The sequence below is a fragment of the Sapajus apella genome, unplaced genomic scaffold, assembly GCF_009761245.1.
Source record: "Sapajus apella isolate SASKATOON/1434 unplaced genomic scaffold, GSC_monkey_1.0 scaffold54, whole genome shotgun sequence".
NCBI classification, from domain to species: Eukaryota; Metazoa; Chordata; class Mammalia; order Primates; family Cebidae; genus Sapajus; species Sapajus apella.
The window spans coordinates 637,179-650,241 of NW_022436994.1; the positions used below are offsets into that span (position 1 = coordinate 637,179).

The 13,063-nt window shown below is 45.6% G+C and overlaps 1 protein-coding gene across 4 annotated transcripts in view; it reads right to left on the reverse strand.

The window, feature by feature from the left end:
• EGFR (epidermal growth factor receptor) overlaps positions 1–13,063 on the reverse strand; it is a 198,678-nt gene that overhangs the window by 135,243 nt on the left and 50,372 nt on the right. The window contains exon 1 of one of the 4 annotated variants that reach the window (XM_032244181.1): positions 8,431–8,799. The exons of the other annotated variants lie outside the window; for them this stretch is intronic. The gene's annotated coding sequence lies outside the window, so the exon portion shown is untranslated. Of the gene's footprint in view, positions 1–8,430; positions 8,800–13,063 lie in introns of those variants that run through there. 4 annotated transcript variants of the gene reach the window in all.

Consider the following 13,063-nt stretch of genomic DNA (forward strand, 5'->3'; position numbering starts at 1 on the left):
CATATGGAGAATATAAGGAATGCTCAGAACGTACAAATGCCCCTTCTGGCAACGGCCTACATGTGTTCGGCTCTGCTGGGGACACCTGGAGTGGGGGACCCTGGATTTTCACAGACGACTGGGCATGTTTCCTTCTTTCTGTCCTCAGGTCTTAAGGTTCCATGGGAATGATGAGAGCTATGAAGCCAGCAGGGCCGGGCCTAGGGCGGGGCACGTTCTTGGGCACAAAACTTAAGGGGGCAGCAAAGGACTCTGTCATCACAATAAACAGTGAGGCATTTTGCAAAAGCAAGACGAAAGCCATAAAATCCATGCTGAACAAAATATCAAAATGCAAATGCGGGCAAGTGAGTTCCTGTCTCAGCCACCATTCCAATCGTGGCCCTGGAAGGAAAAAAAAATTCAAAAACACAGATTTGGGAGAAACAAAGTAACATGTGCAATCCTGACACCGTCCATTTCTTTTGGTGGTGCAATCCTAACACCACCCCTTCAGCGCGCACAGGGCAGGCCCAGCTCCTGCATCTTTAGCAGCAGCAGCTGGGGCCGCCCCGCCCCCTCCCCTTCTCCGGCGTGCATCCCTGGCTCTGGGCGGAGCACCTGCTCCAGCTCCGCAGGCTTCCCACACCCCGTGCCTGGCCGCTCCTCTTCTGACCTCTCCTTCTCCATCTCGAGCCCCCTGGTGGGAAGACTGCCCACCCCCACCGCGCCCAGACTTGTCCGGGCTTTCCCACCAGCCTCTGCCTGTGCTTGCCTCATTCCAGGGCCTCGGAGCTCAGGCAGCTCCTGGAGGCTGACCCTACTGCGGGCCGGGCCCATGAGGCAGGAATGGAAGAGAACGCCCTGCACTTAGGTTATCCTTTCCCTTCTGAAGCCAAACGGAACAGACGCACCTGCCTGCTCCCTGAGGTGGGGAAAGAGGTCTGGAGGGCCGGGGCTCCTGGAGTTTCCACCCTAGATGCGTGCCCGGCCAAAGACAGGGGCGTGGGGCTGCGTGGGGGGTGGAGGCCCTGAATCTTCTGTCTCAGAACGCTGACCCTCGGAGAAGGCGCAGGCACCGAGGACATGCACAGGGTCCGCGGGCTGCCCAAACTGTCTCAGAATGTCCCCTCTGTCCCGAGCACAGCCCCAGGCCGTAGAGTCACCACGGCGTCCACGCTCTCACCAAAGCGACCGGCCCTGCGCCTGGGGCCTGCATGGGCAGTGCTCGACCCCGCAGATGATCGGCGGTGGTGCACGTGTGGTGCCCACACTGACAGGTGCACGTGGACATGCGCGTGCGGAAGGACGCAGGTCACTCTGGGCAGCAGTTCCCCTCGGGGACCCGCTCAGACGGGAGGAGGAGGACGCTCTGCACCGAGGTATCCCCGGGATGGTGCAGCCGGCACACGTGCTTTAGGAGTGACGAACGCAAAGTGAAAAAGGACGTCTCTGCGTGGCGTGGTACCCCGGGGATGGTGCTGGAGCCTCAAAGTGCAGCTGTGCGAGGGGTCTCCTGGCACCGCTGTGGGCCGTGGGGGGTCCCGGGACAGTGCGGACGGGGGACGCGGGGCTCAGGGTGTGTGTGGGGCCAGGGCCTGTCCCTCGGACGGGGCGGTCCTCATCCCCTCGCTGCCGCCCTGCTCCTCCTCCCCTCCCCACACGCCACACCCCCAAATACCCAGGGTAGGAACAGGGAAGGTGGACGGGAGAAGCCCTGCACAGTGCCCCGAGGGTCTGCAGGAGCTTCGCTCTGCCTCTGACTCGCGCACGTTATTCCTTTTTTTTTTTAATTGCATTTTAGGTTTTGGGGTACATGTGAAGAACATGCAAGGTTGTTGCATAGGTACACACGTGGCAGTGTGATTTCCTGCCTTCTTCCCCTTCACCTATATCTGGCATTTCTCCCCATGCTATCTCTCCCCAACTCTCCACCCCTCACTGTCCCTCCCTTATTTCCGGGACAGACCCCAGTATATAGTGCTCCCCTCCCTGTGTCCATGTGTTCTCATTGTTCAACGCCCACCTATGAGTGAGAATATGCGGTGTTTGATTTTCTGCTCTTGTGTCAGTTTGCTGAGAATAATGGTTTCCAGGTTCATCCATGTCCCTACAAAGGACACGAACTCATCGTTTTTGATGGCTGCATAATATTCCATGGTGTATATGTGCCACATTTTCCCTGTCCAGTCTATCATCGATGGGCATTTGGGTTAGTTCCAGGCCTTTGCTATTGTAAACTGTGCTGCAATGAACATGAGGCCAACAAACATATGAAAAAATGCTCATCATCACTGGTCATTAGAGAAATGCAAATCAAAACCACATTGAGATACCTTCTCACGCCAGTTAGAATGGTGATCATTAGAAAATCTGGAGACAACAGATGCTGGAGAGGATGTTGAGAAATTGGAAAATTTTTGCACCGTTGGTGGGAGTGTAAATTAGTTCAACCATTCTGGAAGACAGTGTGGCGATTCCTCAAGGACCCAGAAATAGAAATTCCATTTGACCCAGCAATCTCATTCCTGGGTATATATCCAAAGGATTACAAATCATTCTACTATAAGGACACATGCACATGAACGTTATTCTAACCTGTTCCTGGGCGTACTTTACCCCGAGAGCGCCAGCCCCTGCCTCCCCCTCCACACCCAGGCGCCAGTGCCTGCAGATAGCGTCTCCCTGTGCAGCATTACACCCTGCAAAGCTCCACTCGCCTAACCAGCTGTGCTGACGGCCTCCAGTTCCTGCTCAGGGTTCAACGTCCAGCTCTGCAGAACTGCCTCAATTTAAAAGAAAAGACAGGACTCCATCCGGAAACGATCTCTCCCTGGTTTCTTGCTTATTGAGCATTTAACCCATTTTTTTTTTCTCGAGCACCAAAGAGTTTCTGCAGCCCCCTAGAAGCCCCCGCTCCCTCCCCACTCTTCCATGAGGGTCTGGAGTTCTCGCACAGCCTGTTTCCTAGTTCTCCAGCAGTCTTGGTCTTTCGGTGCGAGCAGCTGCCCTACCCTGAGTTACCCTGGCTTAGTTCCACTTGGAAGTAAACATTTCTGTCATTTATCATGATCAAGCTGGAAGGAACTAGACCAGCAAGTGTGAGACAGGGTGTGCAAAAGGGCACGCAACACACACACGCTTTGCAGTGCTAGAGAAAAAATGGAGGACACATTTTTACTTCCTAAGTAAAATGACGAGACCAAGATCAGAAAATACAGTGACGAAATCGTACTATGATTTATGTTGTGCTGAATATTTATTCACTATGTTAGCGACACAGGAAGATAATGTTACAGCCTTAATATGATATTTTTGATGAAATTTTATTTAATGACTATCGGGAAATTTTTCTGTGTGCCTGAGGCCTTGTGCTAGGCATACTGATGCCTCGGCTTAAAAATACCACACCTCGCACAGAATATTAGTCAATAAAACTGCCATATTTTCTCCTAGGTTTATGAAGGACAAAGATCTGACCCAAATATCGGCTTTGGAATCTTTGGGGCCTAAATGATAATCTGTAATTGACCCCGCCAAGACATTGAATGATTTACCAACTCATCCATTAGTACATGTGTTCAATAGTGGTACTCACCTATTGGGACTGCCATGGATTTTTGTATGACTTACATTCTGCCTTTGTATGTCCTGTGACAGTAGTGAACTCAGTTTTCGAATGTTCAAGCAGAGGATGACTTAGGTCCTTGGCTGCTAGTCAGTTTCCCTCATTCAGCCACTGTTTTATTTATTTATTGATAGCCTACATGATAATGGCTAATGACAGAGTGCCAGGCATTATGAAAATAGGTAAGGGGGTGGTCAGAGCTCTGATGGAAATTATATTCATATATATATATATATATATATATATATATATATATATATATATTCTCACATACAAAGAACTATTCACAAGTTAATAAGCCATATATGCTCAACTAATGAAGTTCAAAGGGAAAGAAACTACAGTGCTCCTCAGTGGGGGTGGGAGCCATCCGCACTAAGCAGGTTTTATTGCAATGAGCACGGAGAGTCACCTAGATGAAGGGGTGTGAGTACATGTGTTTTGTTTGCTTGGCTACTTTTGGTTGGTGTGTGTGTGCACAAATAGGTCTACCAGGTGATGGAATGAAAAAAGGAGTCTTTCTCTGGACATTAGTTGTGTTCCTCAGTCTGTGCCACACACTGTCCTAAAAATTGTAATCATTAAAGTTCATATGCTTAATAGTGCTTATCGGGACTTTTTTCCAACCAATGAAACTCAATTTTATGGTGCCCTTGAGTCTTGATAATAAAACTCAAGGACAACAGTCTTGTATTTGCCTGCATTTCCCATCAGGTTGAAGGAAATTACAAGCCTTTCTTGGGTTTTAAGAATATTCGACGTGCATTATTTCTGTTGATGTATTCATTTGTGCTGAGATTCATATTTTAATTCAGAATTTCAGCAAGGTGTAGCACTTGAAAAACTAATAAAGCCCTCGTGCAGCTTGGATTTAGTATGAATACATCTCAGGCTGGTACAATTCTACTTACAGAGTGTTGTAATAAACCATACCAGTATCTCAAAAGAGATGCTTTAATACCAAATGTCTCATTTATAACTAATTACTAATGGACAATTGCTAGGCTGGACAAGTGAACAAGGACAATTAATTGAGGTAAACAGGCTTGGACAGTTCCAGTTGAATGGAAATTTCCACGCGATGTGCATGCTTGTCTCTTTGTAAAGAACTGTGTGCAGAATTCCACTACTGCACCCCCACCACTTGAAAGCCAGCCCATCTAATTTAATGCTCTTTTTAGCTCAGCAAATTCTGATTTGGAGAGTTGATGTGCATGGATTTTTGTGCAATCCTATTTACAAACCAACTGAAAAAAAAAATAAAGAGTTCCAATCCCAGAGTACACTGTGTAGCTCCGAGCATGCCAGAGAAGGCAGCTGTGGTGCACTTGTGATGTCCTCTGAGGGCTCCGGGCGCTGTCCTCACCATGGCGGTGGGTTCCGCTGCCTGAGTGGATCCATTACAGCAACTCGAGCTTCAGGTGGTCCTTTATAACCCAGCTCAAGAGGATGCGTCTCCAAGACTCAGGAGGAGCATAGCTGTGCCTCAGCTGCAATGTTCTATGACCTAATCTGAGGCGAAATTCGGATGGGTAAATTTGTTCCAAAACACATTGTTGCGTTGTTGTGGTGGTGGTTGCTAAGTCCAATCTCCAGTGAATATATTCTGGAATTAGTTATAAACTATCGATATTATAAAAGCCCTAAAACAGGAAATCCTGTTGTGGTGGTCACAGCTCAGTTGATAAAATGACCTCCGTACAAAGAAGGGCTGAGTGAATGAAAGGTGGCCACAGGTGCGGAGGAAGCTGGACGCCTTCACGGACAAGGGAGGCCCAAACCGTTCCAGGTCGTATCCTCTGGTTGGTGGAATTATTTGAAACATTCTTTTTTTTTTTTTTTAAGCTCCTGGTTCAACTTTAATTTGCTCTGCCCTTTAGAAGAATGCGGACTGCAGCTGCGGCCCCTGCCCTGGCCCTGGCCACCCACTGATGCTCTGAGCTATCTATACACCCTTTGGCCTTCTAGTCAGTTACTTCTAAAAGCTCTTTAAAAGTCTTAAGAAGATGACAAAGTGATTTTACTGGTACTGTGAGTTCTTCTGGGTTGCTCTTATACTGATTTTCCATTAATGTGATTGTTTTAATAATAACCTTTGCCAAAGGTTTCTAAAATACCATACAATCTCAAGGTTCAAATTCTGGACGAAAAATAATGTTTTGTTGAAATGACCTTCCAAAGAGAACACTTTGCTTGGTAATAAGAATGACAGGTTCAGCATTATTCTTCAACTACCAGAAGAAAAAATAATCTTGACTTTGCCAGCTAATTGACTTGCTTACTAATTGATTTAAAATGTCCTTTGACTTTAATGAGTCGGTACTTGCAATAGTAGTTTATAAGGTTAAAGTACGCACTCTCAAATATTAATTCTTTAATCATGTCATAATCCAGTAGGGGTTTGGGGAACAGGCGACATGATATTTAAAATAATTAAATAATTCTGGAAACACTTTGGTGGCCTTTCACATTGAATGACAGAATGTGATGTCACTACTTACGCTTGCTGTTTCTATTTTATGTACACAAACCAGGCCAGGGGGTCAGCTGTAAACTCACATTCTATTTTGATGACATTAACATAACTTTCAGTTCTAATCGGAGAAAGCCAGAATTTAAGTACAGCAGGAGTATTAATGCTGTTCCACCAGGAGGGAAATAAAAATGGGACCTCAGAGTGAACATGTGGTCCTTCTGAATTTCCTCCTGGACCTGGACGGGACTCATGGTTGAAACAGAGTTCCTGAAACATTTTCACCGTGACTCAGAGTGAGCAGGAAGGGTGGGGCGGCCTCTTTGTTTTCTTGCAAGGTTAATAGCTTGTACCTTAGAATGAGCCAGAGCACAGCAGGGGTAACAGAACGTCGCTTTGCCGTCATGAAGCCCATGTGGTGGACGAGCCACTGAGAACCTCCCCTGACTACGTCAGGCTGTTTGCAGTATGCATGGGCCTTGCCCTCTGCAGACCAGGGGAAGGCTGTGTCTGAGACTTAATCTAAGAAATGATCATTCTTTAAATTCTACAGGTGAAGAGATGTAAACGGAATTTTAATTATAATTTGCCTAAAATGTATTTCTTGTAGAGGATAGGCATCCCTGTGCGTATGCAAAGTCTTGGAAGAAAAATTTATGTTGATAAGGCTTGACGCTTGACTAAGGGACAGAACAAATAGCACACTGGCTTTTCTGTTTTCCTTAACGCTGATAACATCCGAAGAGGTGTGAATGTCTCTATGTAATTAACAGGGTGGCAAAAGAACAGGAACGGGATTCAGGGGACTCCAGAAAGAACTTTAATTTCTGTTCCTTGGCATGGGACACATGGGATGAAGTATTAATAGCTATAAATGCCCATAACAACTGAGATTTGATAATAAATTCAAAATTAAGTTCACACTTGAACTTTATAAAAAATACATACTTCATTTCCCTGTGGGCCATATACAAAATGTGAGCTGCAATCAAAGTCCTGGCCAGGGAGTTTCTGGTAACGTGTCTATTATGGGATGTATACTGAGAACAGTATTGATCACGGCACTTGCAGAAGCCTTTCCAGTGTGTGTCTCCCCACCATAGACTAAGGGAAAGTCTTTCTGAGAGTCATTGTATTCTCACAAAAAAATTCTCCCAGGAAGGTCCTACACTACACCTAATTTGCAGATTGAGGAAGTGGGCCGGGAGGCTTGACAACTTGTGCAAGGCGGCGTGGCTGGTAAGCATGCACTCTTAACTACTGCACTATGCTGTCTGCAATATCCAACTGCCCTTTCCTTGACTCGGCACATATTTGAATTGGGAGAAGTCCTTCAGTATTTAAATCACAGATCACTAAATGGCAAAATAGCAGAAACAATGAGAAGTTAGATATTGCTTCATTCCAAGGGAACAGAAATGACAAAACTGGTCAGGTTAGACAAAAGCTCAGCCTCCAAGAGCAATCAGATATAGCAAAGCCTGAGAATTCCTTATCTAAAAGTAATGAGACATGAGACGTTAACATGAGAAATTTCAGCCTGATTATAAGGAAATTTTCCAGTGACATGAACTGAACTGTCACTATATACCTAAAAAGAAATCATGAAAGTCCTTCGTATACGGCATTTTAGAAACTGACGGGCATGCAGGGAAGAACACGGATCACTGATTCCAGACATCTGTCCACCCACACTGTCATCTTTTTAGGGATTACTTTAAGGACCTCAGAAGCAGACAAAACAGCAGACTGTTAAAAGCATCTGTCAATATTTACCTAAACACGACAAAGCAAATGCTTGTGGCACGACCAGCAGTAATAAAATGATGGGACGACCACTCTTGGTCCTATTAGTTGAAACAATTAATAGGAAAATGGGTCAACATGAAACTGTTGGTGCCTTTGCAGGGGAAAATCACCTCCCTAAAGAATGAAACACCATCAGCACCATCACTCATGAAAGCGATGCTTGACACTTCACATCTACCAGCAAACCTCATCCAGCCCGCAGCCCTCTGAGGAAAACACTGCTGATGGCTCCATGGTGTCCAGCAGGAAAGGCAGGTGCAGCTGCGTTAGGAGCTTACTCAAGTCCTACAGCCAGTACGTGGGACAGCACCACATTCCTCTGACTCTGATGAATGTGCTTTTGTCCGTGATATAATGCCGCAAATAAGTCTCTAAAATCCACCTTTAGTAGGTCGTGTGCACCAAAGTTTGTGCAGAGTACCTTCAAAAACGCGGTCCCATCGTGCCTTGCTAGTAATAGCTACGACGCTTAAACTGACGTTACATACATTTAAAATTAAGTCTGCATTGGAACTTGATGACACGTATGTATTTAACTTACTTCCCCGCAGGTCACATACGAAATGAGAGCTGGATTCCAAGGCCTTGGCCGGGGGGTTTCTGGTATTGTGGCATATGCTGAACGCTGCCCTGACCACAGTGAGGGCGGAAGCATCTCAGCTCTGTCTGCTCCGTTTTCTCTGAGTCCTCTCTGACCCGATCCAAGAGAAAAATGTGCTGCAATATTGGCCGTCTTCTGTTGGTGTTGCTAAGTTACAGAATATTTTGCCTTGCCTTGCCCGGAAAACTGTGCTAATTGTGTTTAAAGAGATAAACCATGTTCCGGAACATCTTCGTATGTGCCCTAAATGTACTGAGTATTTTTGTAAAACAAATTTTGTTCTTTCCTTTCTCTCTCAAGTACAATTTGGAGAGAGATATACTAACACATATTAGTATTAAAGCAGAAAAGTATCGTTTTTAGAGTCCTGGGGAGCTGCGCGTGTGCACACGCAGACAGACACGTGCATCCTGGTAAGGCCGTCTAGAAGGGAAGAGCCTCACGCTCTGAAAGGGGCGTTGACATTGAACAGAGAACACGATGGATCACGATTCTGCTGGTGAAGGCAGGGCGGGTGGAGAGGCAGGCGATTGTCTGGTCGCTGTGCTTAACCCACTCAGGCCATCTGTTTTAGTCCTCTTTTCAAAACAAAATATTTCTGAAAGGACTTAATGTATTTCTTGAAGATTCTGAATAATAAAAAGATGATAGAGGAAACACAATTTTATATAAGGGCGGCGGAAGCGTGCTCAGTGTCAGGGCTGGGCTTTAGGGAGGTCCTGAGACACAGGGCCAAGGAAGGGCCAACGTTCTGGCTCTGCGGCTGTCTCCACGCTCCTCCTGCTAGCGGCGTTTGGCACAAGCCTTACCCGCTCTGAGCCGCTGAAACAGCGGCGGGATGTGTATACCCATGTTGCCATGGAATAAAGCAAAACTTCACAGAGCTGGGATTCAATACGATTCTCCTAGGATCTGTTGGCTTTATTAATTTCTTTTTCTTTTCCCACTTCCTTTCCTTTTTCAAGACTGGCGTGGGGGAAGGAGACAAATTCAATTGCTCAGCAATGGTTCTGTCTATGGATAGAAACAGCAAGAGAGGAGGAAATCCAAGCCCTAGGATGTATGCTTTCTTCTTGCACATGTTTGCATATTTGCTTCTACAATCAGCACTGGCTGTGAATGAAGACAAACTGGAAGACTCAGGACCGTTTGCAAAGAATCACCTGCGCACACCCCAGCCGTCTAATCTGTGACAGGAAGCCGTGGAACTGGAGGACTGCAGTCCCCTTCCAACTCCTGCGTCCTGCCAATGTTTCACAGGCTGCTGCTGCTATTGTATACATATGTTTGTATGTATGTATTCACTTATTTATATCCCAGAACTAAATAAAAATTAGATAAATAGTCCAACACGTTGGTTCTTTGCCCATTGTAGTTTGGGCAATTCCTCCAAAAATGAATGACCTCACTATATTTTAGGCAGTAGAGGTTTTGCTGGGGTGTGAAAGGTAATGATTTTTGTGAACATTTAACAGAGAATATGTAAGCTGATGACACCAGGGGACTCAGAACCTATCCTGTCTAAGCAGTAAGAAAGGGAAGCATTGTGTACCGAAAACGGGAAACCCAGAGCTTTCACTGCTCGGAAAAGATACATAGCACATTTCCTTTTAGTTTTCTTAGATAGAGCCTGGGATAGGGGAGAAGATGGAACATTCAGAGAAAGGTGGGATGCAGCATACACCATTGTTCTCCTTTTGAAATTAATTGAAGCTTCTTTTCCTAAGCATATCAGTATTCGTGTACTTTTCAAGTGTGATGTTCAAAAAATCATGCAACTTTTTACTAAATCTAAAGATACTTCAGGTAATCTCTCAGTTTTATACATGCTGTATTCCTCAAAACTTTTCTGAAAGTAGACAATCTGAAAATTAAGCAACAAGGTTGTGTGTATGTGTGTGTAAGCGTGTATGAGAGAGAGAGAGAGAGACAGAATGATGATTAGTGGGTTACCACACTTCTGTGACTGGTGGAGTCAGCAGTTAGGTAACTTTGGGGGTGCCCTGTGCGAATTCTGTGTTTAATGCTAGTGTCTATGCAGACAGCTTCCTGAGTTCACTCATCTACCAGCCCTGCTGTGGGCGGTCTGCTATTTAAATGCTTGCTCCCACTGTCAGAGACCTGAAGCTGGGACGATGGAGAGGAGTGGGTCCTTGCCCATCATAGCCTATGACCTCGGAGGTCACCAATCCTGGAGCGGGGGACAAAAGCCAAGTTGGAGTCTGGTCTTGGGGGTGAAGTATCTGCTGGGTTCTGTGGCCCCCAGGACTGAGCAAGAACCACGTCTGATGTGCGTGGTCACCAAGGCCTGTGGGGCCCCCATGGTGGGGAGTTGGGATGCAGTGGAACAAGGGGTCTTTTTAGGCATGACCTAGCACCACAGGCTGTGGCCAGTGCCCACTGTCTTTCTGTCTGAGGCTGTTTATTATTAGCTCTGCAGATACTTGCTGGACGTATCCCACGTGCACCAGTTACCACCTGAGCTAAAAGGCATCCGTTGCTGAGTTGCTGAAGGGTCATCAAGGACTCATTTTGCAGCTGAGTAGACTGTTTGGCACGCAAGGGCCACCTTGATAAAATTTTTCTTTTTATGCACAGCAGTTTCGGGAGAATGAATTGTCTTAATTATCTGAATTTGAGAAGAAAATTAACCAGAGAGTCTTTGCTAGGTTTATTTGCATTTAGCGAATTTCACTTAAAAAAATACGACAATAATGCTTCACACTCATCTCTGTAATCCATCTGGTACTCAAAGCCTCAAACTGCTTTGTAAGAAGACTTGAGTCTCGTGACTTTTGTCTGAAGAAATGGTTGCAAAACCAAGTGAACACTGTTCCCAGAGTGTCCCTGCAATTCAATAGTAAAGCAAGACTTCCTACTCCAAATACACAACCAGATGCGTTTTCCCTGTGCCCCCCAACTGCTCTGCCCACCACCCTACCCCTGACCCGACCCTTCTTTCTACACATTCCTAAAGTTGGTGTGGACGAGGCCTTTTCCTGTGAAAAGTCATAGGAGTTTGATGACCCACTAACCACGTCTTCCTTTCTCCCTCCCTCCCTCTCTCTCTCTCTCTCTCTCTCTCTCATTTATCCAAGTGTGTTCTTGGATGTGGACAGACAATTGCCTCCTGGTCACTGCTGTGTTCTCAATATTTCAGCCATCTGTGGATGATGGGGATAGTAGCAACTGAATTGTGCCAGTTGGTAATCGCTTCAGTAAAGGCCCCAGGGAAGATACAGAACAGAAGCAACCAGGAGCAGATCCTCACGGAGCCCCCAGCCAGTGATGAGGATCACTGTGCCCTGGAAGCGCAGACACAAACAATCTTCATGTTGACCTTGTTCTGGGGCTCATTCTAAGCTATCTCTGAAGGAAACCATTGCCTAGTCGGGAGCTGCTGCTACAGAAATAACCACAGTCAAGGAAAACCCTACACCCAAGTCAACTCAAGGTATCAGGAAATAAGATGAAAAAGAACTGTGGGGCTGCCATTGACTTTTAAAATCTCCTCTTTGTATTCTATATTTTCAGAAAACAATTTCAACATCAAGCATGAAGTTTATGATGAATATAGGAAATAGAAGGATAGCGAGGATTGAGGATTTTGTTTATGGGAAAGGACAACTGTTCTGATATTTCAAAACAGAAGAGGGAAAACAAAATAACTGTTCTTTGGTGATAAGAGAAATTTTTAGTGTCCCCACTACACACACATACACACAGGCACACACATACACACCTGTGCACACACATACCCCCTGCACATGCATATACACACATACACATGCACACACACAGAGGCACCTGTGCGCACACACACGTACACACGTACACACATGTACGCAAATACACACGTGGACATACACACATACACACAGGCACACACATACACACCTGTGCACACACATACCCCCTGCACATGCATATACACACATACACATGCACACACAGAGACACCTGTGCACACACACACGTACACACGTACACACATGTACACAAATACACACGTGGACATACACACATACACACAGGCACACACATACACACCTGTGCACATGCACACAGGCACACATATACACACCTGTGCACAGTTACACACACATGCACACATGTACACACACATACACATATGAACAAACACATAAACAGGCACACCTGTGCACAGAGACACACATATACATACATGCACACACATACACACAGGCACATCTGTGCATACAGACACACACACACACATACACACATACACATATACACATGCACATAGACACACACAGGCACTCACAAATACACACATGTATACACATCACATATACACACAGGCACACACGTGCACAAATATACAAACATCCACACACATACATGCACAAAGAAGTGTGTTAATTTCTTTGACTGTGGTAATGAGTATACAATGTACCTATATAGGAAATCACATTTTACACCTAGAATATGCATAATTTTTGTCAATTAAATATTTTAAAATTTAAAAATATGTCCCTCAGAAAAAAATTAATAAACAAATATAAGTAGCAGATTGGTTCCTTAGCAATGTGAATGTACTTAACACTGC